We start from the raw sequence: 12,129 nt of genomic DNA on the forward strand, positions 1-12,129 counted from the left end.
AAACTCTGATGGTTAACCACATGTCCATCATCAAGTTCTGCTCTCTTAAGTTCTGCAACATGTGAGGGGCAAAGACAGCTTTCATGTTCTCATGATCTTATCATGGCCAACTCTCCTACCTACTGCCAGTGGTGAGGGCAAAATGGCAGGGAGAGGAGCAATGTTACCTCAAAACAGACAAAAGGCAAGAGTGGATCACCCATACTCATGCCCATAGGCTAGCTCAAGCACAACCAACACATTCAGGGTAATTTCTCCTGAGCTGTCTAGACAAGGTGCTGGGTCTGCTCTCCCAAGTGCTACAGCTCATAAAGGACAGGGTCAGCTTTCCTGCTTTCATGACAACTGGGCTTGATTTCTCACCTACCAAAGGGTAATGGGCAAAAGGTATATATCTCCCTCATCTACATCACCACAGAGAAATGAGTGATAGTACTAGTTCTCCTATCTAATATATAAAATACCAGAAATGTGGTGATCTTGCTCCCAGTAATGAAGTTGTCTAGAAGTGACTTCTGATATGTTTACATGCTCAGGTGAGGTACAGGGCCAGTTATATACAGCCCTTAGTTATCAGCATGTCCCTAGGTGGCAACACAGACCAGAGACATTCACTGGGTTTTTTATGGTAATAGAAAATTACTGCTGCAAGACCATATGGCAGACCAGGATTCTGGTGGCAGTACAGGCTAGTCTAAAGTGGCATCACTGACTAGTTGAATCAGGCAGCTCCTCACTACCTTACTACAAGGTTTCCAGTTCTGTCTTTTTTTTTTTTTTTTTTTTTTTTTTTTTTTGTGCTCACATCATTTTGTTTCTCTCTGTCTTTCTGTTCTCCAACACTTACTTGCTCCTCTTAGTGATGCCTGGGTCCTCTGACTGTCTGAGGTTGTCTTAGGAGTGGTTTTAGGAGTGCTTTGCATAGCTTGCATACTATGGTGTCAGGCAGATATTATCTCAAGCTGACTGACTGGCGTTCATCTCAGGCTATCTCCCTGTTCTTATACTGGTCTGGTGATACTCTAAGGTTAGTTCTTTGTCTGACCTAGTGGAGTGTCCCCTTGTGAATGGCTTCTGAATTCAGCTTATATCCATCTGGGGCCTGTGGTCTCAGGAGGGGCTCTTTGAGTCTCTTTACTTCTTCCAGTTCTAGAAGCCCATCTAGACCTTCCTCACACTGGTCAGGTCGATATCTCAGGATCTCTATTTTAAGAAAAATGTCAGGGTACTAATAATTCAGATGTACATACATCAGAACACTGAGCATAGACATAACCTCTATCCTCTCTGATACTGACACACATGTGATACAGCAGCAACATCTGCAGTGCCTCCCAGGGCAAGGATTCCTACTTAAAAATATGTGTATTCTTATTTTTTCAATATTTTATTAGTTTGTTTGTTTATATTTCTGTTGTTGTACTCACTTTTGGTCCTCCATTCCATTGGTCCTCCACTTCCATTTGGTCCCTCCTACCCCTTGCCTTCAAGAGGGTGCTACCCTGACCCTACTAGCCCTCACCCTTCCCTGAGACCTCAAGGCTCTTGAGGATTAAGCCCAACTTTTCCCACCAAGGCTTAGACAGGGAAGCCTCTGCTATATTTGTGCCAGGAGCAATGGACTGGCCTGTGTTGGTGGCTCAGTCTCTGGGAGCTCCTTGGGATCTGAGAAAGATGAGACTGCTGGTCTTCCTATGGGGTTGCTCTGCCCATCAGCTATGCCAATTCAATGGTTAGGTGCAAGTATCTGCTTCTGTCTCAATCAGGTGCTGGTAGTGACTCTTAGGAGACAGCCATGACATGATCCTGTCTTTAAGCATATTGTAGCATCAGTAATAGTGTCAGGCCTTGGTGCCCTTCCATGAGATGGATCCCAAGTAGAGCAGGTAATTGGACTGCCCTTCCTTCAGTTCCTTCTTCCTTTTTGTCCCTGCAGTTCTTTTATACAAGAGCAGTTCATGTAAGTTCTTTTGGGTCCTCTTTAGTTGGTAGTTCAGTCTCTGAGAGCACCAAGCATTCAGGATAGTTGACTTGTTGGTCTTCCTGTGAAATACCTATCTTCTTCAGCCTACAATCTTCCCAATTCATTCATAAGAATGTCCAATCTCCATTTACTATCTACATGTATCCATTTGAATAAACTGTTGAGTGGAGCTTCTCAGAGGACAATCATGCTAGACTCCTGTCTGCAAGCATGACAGTGTATCTATACTGTCAACAATTGGTGCTTGCTCATGGTATGGGTCTCAGGTTGGACCATTTATTGGTTGGCCTTTCCTTCATGCTCTGTTCCATCCCCTGTGCCTGCACTAATTGTAAACGTGATAAATTTTGGGTCAGAAGTTTTGTGGGTGTATTGGTGTCTCTACCACATCACTGGGGTTCCTGCCTGGGTAGAGGAGGTGGCCTCTTCAAATTACATTTCCCCAATTTGGACATAACTGAGGTAACTCCCATTGATTCGTGGCCATCTCCTGTTGAGGATACCCCTGGGGCTAATTATATTTGATGTTAATTCCATTCTCCTGTGAGTGTTTGAGAACAAGGAAAGAGTCAGCACTCAGGTGATTTGCTGTAAACCTGCTTCCCACCTTAAATTGTAAAATAAAGGAGAGCTGATGATTGGGCAGATAAAAAGGGAAGATGGAGCAGTAGGTAGGAAAGGGAAGAAGGAGAAAATGGAAGAGGGAGAGGATGCAGAGAAGGAGGAGGAGGAAGAAGAAATGTGGAGCAGAAGCACATGATCTGGAGAAACCACAAGTTCTAAAAGGTCTCATAAGCTGTGGGAGATGGTAGTGTAGTGGTAGATCTGCCCAATCTAGGTGCACAGCATGTATTCACATTAACTGTGTTGTGTTTTTATTGCCGGGGTTTTGAGGTCGGCCAGCAGCTCACATGTCCCTGTTCAAGCCTGGAAGGCATCTTGGAATCTGCAAGAAAAGAGGGAATCTAGGCAGCGAGAGAAAGGATGGAGCTAAGACAAGATCCTGATCAAAGCTCAATTTTAATATTCAGAACATGGGATTATAAAGAAGGGGGAGGTGCCCATTCCCACCAAATCATCTTCAGAGTCCAGCTGCAGGTGACCACGTATATACTCTGGCTAGTCCGCAGGTAGTAGCAGTGGAAGTGACAGAACGATAGGGTGGCAGGCTCCACCCCTGATGATCTCCTGGTAATAACAGTCAAGCCTGATCAGCCTGATTTCAGGCTGAGGGGTGTGGGGAGGTTACATCTCCCTGTTGTTAATATAAAAAGAAAGACTGGGCTGAGGCACAAAATTTATTTATGCTCTAGTTCTGCCTGAATTCTTAGGGCCTAATGAAGAAACCTGTCTCAGTGGGAATCTCTAACTTTTCTCATGGTAAACCCTTATTTGGATAAGACAGTCCTTTCTGTCCTAGTAAACATTTTGCAGACTGGCCCTGAGCTGTTGGCTCTGTCTTTTTTAATGCTAATTAGTTACTGAATAGGTAACTTCCTTGCTGAATTCCTACTGAATTTCAAGTTGTCAGCTTCAAGGTCTTACTAGGACATTGGAACTCTGGTGAAGACTTAACTATGTCAGGATTCAATTTTAAAAAGCACCATAATAAGATAACACTAAAGGAGAGCACGTGGATCCTCCTTAACAGCCTTGGGTGACAGGCAGGGAACAGAGAGGAGGGGGTGAGGATCGGCTCCTTAGCACAAAGCCATTTGGCTTGTTAGGGTGGGAGACTGTGAAGGGCTTGCTTTTTCACGGTATGGTCTCCAACCTCTCTCCCACCTTTGAATTAAATTTAATAAGGCCACACTTAACTGAGGTGATCAAATGATCTTCTCTTCCTTGGATGAGCAGGCATTAACCATGGCTGGGGGAGCATTGACCCGATGCCTGTGAGCCCCTCTGCCATTTGTTTAGCAGTCAGGTACACTATACTTATATAGTAGAGCTTTGCCTGTGAGTCTCTCTGCTCTTTGCTTCTGAGTTAAGTAACACATGTGTGTTGTTGACTGATGCTTGTCATTGTAGTAATGAGTCTTGCCAGTTGAGTCTCTCTACTACTTGATTCGGAGTCAATTACTCCATTTGTGTATTGTCAACCGATTCTTATCATTGTAATAAATAAACCTAGACATCAAATGGTATTTGGACTCCATCTCTACTTCTCAGCTTTAAGCTGGATGTGACTTAAGACTGGACAGTTCTAGTGGACAAACCTTGACAAAACCACAATAAGTTTCACTCATCTCTTAACAGTTCTGGTTGAACTGTTAGTTATCTTTGACGTATTTTGGAGGCATAATTCCCTTAGCTAAATTCTACTTTATGTTACCTAATTTTCCTTAAGCAATTTCACTAAAAATTCTATATAATATCAATTGATTATTTTGAGTTTCTTCTACATCAATTGTAACAATAAAGTAGAATCTGGGAGTAATAAATTATTAGTATAAAGTGTATACCAATAAAATTGATAAGAAATATTGTTGCATAAAATAGAATTTTATACCATAGTAAGTTGTTTAATAATAATAATAATAAAATTATGAAGTTTAGGGTTGCTGAGAATGTTTCTGCGTCTGTTTGTTCTCCAAAATTAACCTATAATTAGTCTCCATTCCCATAATAAAAGGAGACATCTCTGAATTACAATCAGCCTTTAGGTCTATCTCTATATACTTCTAATGAGCAGCTCAATGGGGCATCTTAAGCTCACAACCATCATGAAGTCCTGGTGAACCACTCTTTAGGAGAAGCATAATTTTTGCAGACTGTCAAGATGACCCAGGATAACAAATATCAGAAAAGAACAATATTTGTATACTTAAGAAATATTTCTAAAAATCTTGATGTGTAAGTTTTTCATCTGTCAAAGTTGATATAATTGAAATCTCCCACTTGTTAAAAATTGTTCAAATATAACCTGGGGCAAAGATCTGAAAGAAGTTTAAGGATAACTGTATCATTGGACCTGAAAAATGCTTATGGATATGGGAATATGTGAAATGTATAAGGGTATACAAGTTAGAAATGTGTTTATTAAAAACTTGATACTTTGATCATCACCCAAAGTTGGACATGCAGTATTTTTAAGTAACTTTTCTTTAATTAATCTTTAAGTGTGTAGTGTTATTTCTCATAGGAGAGGTATATAAATCTTGACTTTCACAGGGACACAATAACAAGCATACACCAGTCACACATACACAAACACACACATGCACACACACACACACATACATACACAATAAATATATAAATAAAAAATAAATAAGTAAATAAACAAATATATAATATTGAATATAATATCATTAAAAACATAAATAGAATGCCTTCAGCCTCTATACAGATGAGAGAAACAATAATAAAAATACAATGAGATTTGCTTGGCTTCTCAGTGTCTCTGCATTCATACAAGAAGTTCTCTGTTAGTGAGTAGTGATCCTTGAGGATTTAAGCTTAATTGAGCAAAAATGATAATAAATATTTTGTTAATGAAACATCTTGAGAATTCAGCACTTAGGGATACAAATACTTCAAGCAACACAAACAGTTATCACTTTAGTTGATGACCTTTCTCAGCTCAGGAAAGATTCATCCAATTCTCCATGAATCCAGGATACCTTTTTCCATAAGAGTTTTTGACTGAATTAGTTCTTCCTGGATATAGATATAGGTACAGATACAGATACAGATATAGATGATACAGATACAGATATAGATATATATCTCCATATATATGGATATATATTTTATCTTGCAATGTGGTGAGATTATTTGGGACAAGGCAAAATGAGGTATTATTCCACTGTTTCTCTTTCTCATTTTCTGAATCTCTCCTATCTATATCTATTCACTCTTTTTGTTGATATTTCTTAAGGTTAAAAAAAAAGAGCCTGTTCACATTTGCTTAAGTTAAATGTGGGATTCCAAACAAATTTGTAATACTATTTTCACTATAAATAATTTACATTTTCATTGATTTTACAATTAGATTTTATTGTATTGATATTTTACTTTCCCTTACAAATTTCAGTAGGTATTTCCTCATATAAATACATTTTAGTACTTCCAAATATCATATAAACAGAACTTATTGGTTGCCTCTATAAGAATTTTACTGTAGAAGTACCTGGGCCGAATGGAACATACTGCAAAGATCACACAATGTAGCAGATTTCACATGACAGAATTATTGGGGTATATACAGAGGAAGCCTCTGAGTAAGGGTGGAGGAGAAAGAAAGACAGAGAAAGAAAAGGAGGGACAGAGAGGAGAAAAAGACAGGTTGATAGAACAAGATCAAAAGAGTGGCCCTTGATTGCAGGGACTTTTTAAAAGATATGCTTGTTGAATTTGATGGTTGCTGATGATGTTGTTTCTGGCACTTAGTCACTGAAGGTAGCCTGAGGCTAACATTCATCCCTTTTGTTTATCATAAAAGTAAGGAAATGGAAAGGAGTGATGTTGAGGCAAGAATGAAGGTACTCTTCAAGCTGCATCCTGCTCTCTAAGACGATTAACATTTTTGTGGGCCCAAAGAAATTGGGGTGCTGGCCTGGTTCTGGATGAGCAGGCTCTTTCATTTGTTGTCCAGGGTCTCTGGGACCAACTAGGGCTATGAACATGCAGGCAGTAGTTGAAGTAATATGTAAGGCTGGATCTTTGATGCTGTTCCAGAGAGAAATTTTGAGGGAACATCTGGATCTTGCAGGTTGCTGGAACAGATCCATGTTAGGAGTAGAAGATAAAGAAATGGAATTTAGGGAGAAATTTTGTTTCCCTTAGGTGTCCATTTAAAATGTTTAGGCCCATGGTCTTGATACTTAGGAGAGGAAAGAACCAAGACTAGGGAAAGTGAGGAAGGTAACCAATCATTAGAAATAAATAGAATAGGCAAGTTGGAAGATTGATTGGCATCTCTATCTCTAGTACATATTGAGAAGGGTAAGATGTCTCCAAGATTGGCTTCAAATTGACAGTTTAGGAAACTAGGACAAAGTCCAGGCAAGCTCAGGCAAGTAAGTTACTAGACAAAAAAAAAAAAAAGACCCAAGCATCAGCCACCTAGTCAGAAACTGCCTTGATATCAGAGGATGCCCACCCACCTGGCCTGGGGCAAGGACAATGAGTCAGAAGCAATTTCTAGACTCCCTTAGCAGTAATTTTCAGACTTCCTCAGTAACAGTTATACCCCCATAATGGTTCTGGAATGCCTAGAGATAGAGTAAGATAAAGCTCACCTACTCTAGGATTACTCAGCAACAGTTTCCAGCCCTCATGCCCTGACAATGGTTCTGGACCCTGGAATTCCCCTAATGTGCTTTAAATTGGGACTTCAAGCTCACTTGTAGAATCCTAGCACGCTGGATTCTACAGAATAACTTTTTTTTTTTTTTGCATTTACATACTATCTGAGTTCAGGGTATCATCATTCTGCAAATCACGGGCCTTTACAGTATGAATGAGAGGTGGACTCAAGTCAATTTCCTGAAGCTTACTGAATTTTTTAAGGTTACAAAAAGAGATAAGTTTTGATATGGTAATAATATGTTAAGATATTGTTCATTATCTGTACTGAAATCTGCATTGTAGCAATGGCAGTAAACTCAATCCTTTGACTCATCAAAGCTTGAGGACCCAATATGATTTTGTGTAAAAAGCTCTTTCCTGTCTCTTGTGAGACTAAGCTGGCGCCTGGCAAACACAGAAGTGGATGCTCACAGTCAGCTATTGGATGGATCACAGGGCCCCCAATGGAGGAGCTAGAGAGAATACCCAAGGAGCTGAGGGGATCTGCAACCCTATGGGTGGAACAACAATATGAACTAACCAGTGCCCCTGGAGCTCGTGTCTCTAGCTGCATATGTATCAGAGGATGGCCTGGTCGGCCATCAGTGGAAAGAGAGGCCCATTGGTCGTGCAGACTTTATATGCCTCAGCGCAGGGGAACGCCAGGGCCGGGAAGTGGGAGTGGGGGTAGGAGCGGGGGAGAGGGTGTGGAGGATTTTTGGGATAGCACTGGAGATGTGAATAAAGAAAGTACCTAAAAAAACAAACAAACAAACAAACAAACAAACAAAAACTCTTTCCTGTTTCCAGAAGACTAGATAGATATAGATTAGGCAGATGTTTTTACAAAATGACAAACACTAGTAAGTCTAAACTTAGAAGACAGTCAAAGGAAATTAAGTCTTGAGCTGTGACTGGGTTAATAATAGTCAGTATTTACTAGACCTAGATTAATGGATTATCAGAACTCGATTAGTTATTATTAAAACTCTGATTAGTCAGGCAGTGGTGGCACATGCCTTTAATCCCAGCACTTTGGAGGCAGAGGCAGGCAGATTTCTGGGTTTGAGGCCAGCCTGGTCTACAGAGTGAGCTCCAGGACAACCAGGGCTATACAGAGAAACCCTGTCTCAAATAACCAAAAATAAATAAATAAATAAATAAATAAATAAATAAATAAATAAATAAATAAATAAAATCATGTTTTCCTAGTAGATTTATTTTTTTTAAATGAGAGTGAAAGTTGATTCCAACTTACATAAATACATACACAGAGACAGAGAGTTGATTCTAAGTCTCTCTCTCTCTCTCTCTCTCTTTCTCTCCCCCCACCCACACACTATTCAAGTGTTACATCACATACACATACCCACATATAGTACTTAATTATTGGCCTTTTGATCCAAATTTAAAAACAAATTTTCTTAAAATTTTACAGAGTTTTAAACCCTACCTAATGAACTCTTAAAAATCCTGACATGAGAGTTTACAGCATAATCATCAGGGCTTTTTTTTTTTTTTTTTAAGAGTACAGAGTTGTACAGATAAAATATTTTTAAAAGTGAAAAGTAGAGAAGTATAGATCAAAGGACATTTATATATAAGATTTTGGGGTTCACTTATCTGTGCAACAGCAATTGTTATGATTTATAAGCAGCTAGAAATATACTTGACCATATTTTTGCCAATGATCTGTACTGAGGCTAAGCTATTGAAATAAAATCTGAATCCACTGAAGAAGACAGAGAGCATCACAAAATGGACTTCATGCAGAACCACAGCTTTCTCTTCTCCCTCTCCTCTAAGTTTGTTTCTCTCACCCTCTTTTCCCCCAACCACCCCTCCTCACCTTCTAAGAAAAGGGGAGGCCTTCCATGGATATATAAACCAGCTTTGGCATAGAAAAAGAAGAACATTGTATCTCTTTATATACAAATGTCACAACAACATGTCTCCAATATTTCTGATTGGTATATATAATTCTCCAAGAAGGAAGTGGGAGCTGAAGCTGCAGGACTGCAGCCTGGACCAGAGACAGCCAGGAGACTTCAGGAGAAAGGAAATTTGTCTTTAGAAGGCCCAAATGGGTGTAGAAGGCCAGAACTAAAAGAGAAAGTTGTCCTAATGATGGGAGCCCTAGCAACATAGAAGCTGGCTACAGGATCCAGAGATACTTATGCATAAAACAAGAGGATCAGTTGAGTGACAAGAAGTAACAACCAAGAACTGAGAAGTACTGCTAGAAGCTTCCAGAAGAAAGGAAACTTGCAAAGTATAGGAAAAGAAAAGCACAAATAGAGATTCTGCAGGTAGCTTTGAATGTGAGGAACTAAGAAAAAATACAAAGTTTTAGGCTGCCAAAGATGGGACTGCAGCTCCTGGTGGACTGGAGAAAAATGGAGGGAGGAAGAGAGAAGGGAGGCATCCACCTGAGTGCAAAAATGAGCCATACATACCTTAGGAAGCTTGTTTTGGATCAGAAGATACAGGCCAGAACAGGTGTGTGCTGGGTATGTGCACACTGCAGCTTGCCTGATCCTTTGTTTATTTTCACTCTCCTACTAGGCGCAGCTCAGGCTCCAACTTTGCAGAAAAATTACAGATCTATCAACTGCAATTTAAAGACTAGACACTTACACAGTGTTTGGGGAAAACAAAAACAAAAATACATAAAACACACACACACACTAAAATCAAACCAACCAACCAAACAAGGAAAAACAAAAACCAAAAAATATCTTCCTGGGCATCTAGTTACCACTGGAAACTGCATGGAGTGGGAAACAAATGGTCCAGGTTCTACAGGCCTGTGATGAGGAACCTGCGACTGGGAGCTCTCGAACTCCTGGAAATCCAGACACTGAGTCTTGGAGAGTTGGGAATGGGCTGGGTCTGTGAACTAACAATGAACCTGGGGCCAGAAGCTGAAAGTCCTTACCTTAGCTTAGGTGATTGTCTGGGAGAGCAAAGGGGCCTTCTATGGGACGCTTAGGCAGCACAGCACCACAGGCAAATGCCTTCTCCATGCTCCTCATGGTGATTCTTGGAAAAAGAGACAGTCCTTGTTTCCAAATTGCTTATTGATTGTTCATCATAGAAAATGGATACATATCACCTCCTCAGGGTAAACCAGAGATTAAATACCTTTTACAAGAAGGAATGTCTGGAGAGAGACGCTCATAGGCTAAATCATCAGGGGCCTCTAGATAACTCATTAACATAGTGAACTGTTCTGGGCTGCATGATCACAGGTCACATTTCCTTTGTTTGAAGTGTGACACATACTCCAGGACAAGAATCTAGTAAAGATCAGGGAGCTGCCTATTGTCTCAGGTGAGTGCCTAGGTGCCAGGCACTCTAAACTTGCTTAACCTTACCAAGTTTCCTGGCATGGTCCACTGTCCCATACTGAAGTCCAAGTTATCCCCAAGGGTCAGGGGAACCAAACAAGAAAAGCATAAGCTATTTAGTTGCTTACCACCTACTGGATGAGGGTCAGTGTCTGAGCCAGCCAAAGTCAGTTTACAAACTCTACCTGGTACCACAAATATTGAATGAATGAATGAAGCAAAATCTAAACTAAAAAATGAAGCTTCTCTAAAGATAATAGTCAGAGGTATTGCTAATGAAGAGAGTCACCCATAGCATGACAGACAATGGCTGGGGTACCTCAATCTCCAAGAATACTGGAGGGACATAGGATGCTAAAAAAATCATTCCTTCAGACTCAGGGAAGCCTTCACATTAACCAGGTGGGAAACTTACTAATTGCCCCTGTTAGATAGGATCCACAGGAAGAGATGAGCCTGAAAGTGTGTTTGTGTTACAGATGGGTTGGAGATGAGGGCTATTGTAGGAATGTGGCTTGGACACATGAGGGTGGTGTGTGTGCACACACCAGAATATCCTACCGAAACACAGGGACAATTATTACACTGCTGCTGAAGTACTTTGGGAGATTGGAGGGGCTAAGGAATGCTGCAAAGATTATAAAAGACCACATACAATAGATTTACTGGGTGAGCTATATAATGCTGCCTATGAGCAAAAAATGGAGGGGAAAGAGAGACAGAAAGAGGGATAAAAAGAATGAAAAAGCTGAGTAGATTGAGAGTAAGAGAATTGACAATGATTGCAGGGACCCCCCCCTTAATTGATTAATATATTTACTTTACATTTTCCCCTTACTCCTCTCCTCCCAGTCCCTCCCTCTCACCTCCCCTTTCCCCATCTCCCCTTCCTTTTTCCTCAAAGAATGGGATGCCTCCCATGGTCATCAATCTGCCTTGGCATATCAAATTGCAGTACAACTAGGAGCATCTTCTCCTATTTCTGCATAGATAAGGCATCTGAGTTAGGGGAAAGGAATCCAAAGACAGGCAAGTGTCATAAAGAGTCCCTGCTGCAATTGTTAGGGTCCCACATGAAGACCTAGACTAACTACCAAAAATGTAAGAGAGGGCAAGTACTTTTTAAAAGGTGTGATTGTTCCATTTGGTTGGGGATAATTACCTGGCTGCTGATGCTGAGTATCTAAATACAGGCTGGGGCTTACTTCCTTAACTTATTAAAGACACTGATGTATAAAAATTGTGTATATTTATGGAGGTCATTGTGATGATTGAGTAAATGTGTTCATAATAGGAAAAATCAAAAGATTATGTCTATAACTTTATATGGTGCTCATTTCTATGTGATGATGTGATGAAGGCACTAGAGACTTGTAGCCTCCCCCAGCCTGAAGCAGGCTGGTGCAGACCTTATTGCCACTGAGGTGGGAACACCTGCGGTGCAGCTTTCTGACTTGGCTGGTTTCTTTTAATGTGTCAACTGCCACTGCTCTTTGCCAA

The 12,129-nt window shown here is 40.5% G+C and overlaps 1 pseudogene; it reads right to left on the minus strand.

The window, feature by feature from the left end:
* Positions 1-1,216: 1,216 nt before the first annotated feature.
* Positions 1,217-1,339, minus strand: LOC115032055 (small nucleolar RNA SNORA17; annotated as a pseudogene).
* Positions 1,340-12,129: the final 10,790 nt, after the last annotated feature.

This window comes from Mus caroli, unplaced genomic scaffold, assembly GCF_978045245.1.
Source record: "Mus caroli unplaced genomic scaffold, Mus_caroli_1 scaffold_11, whole genome shotgun sequence".
Classification (NCBI taxonomy): Eukaryota; Metazoa; Chordata; class Mammalia; order Rodentia; family Muridae; genus Mus; species Mus caroli.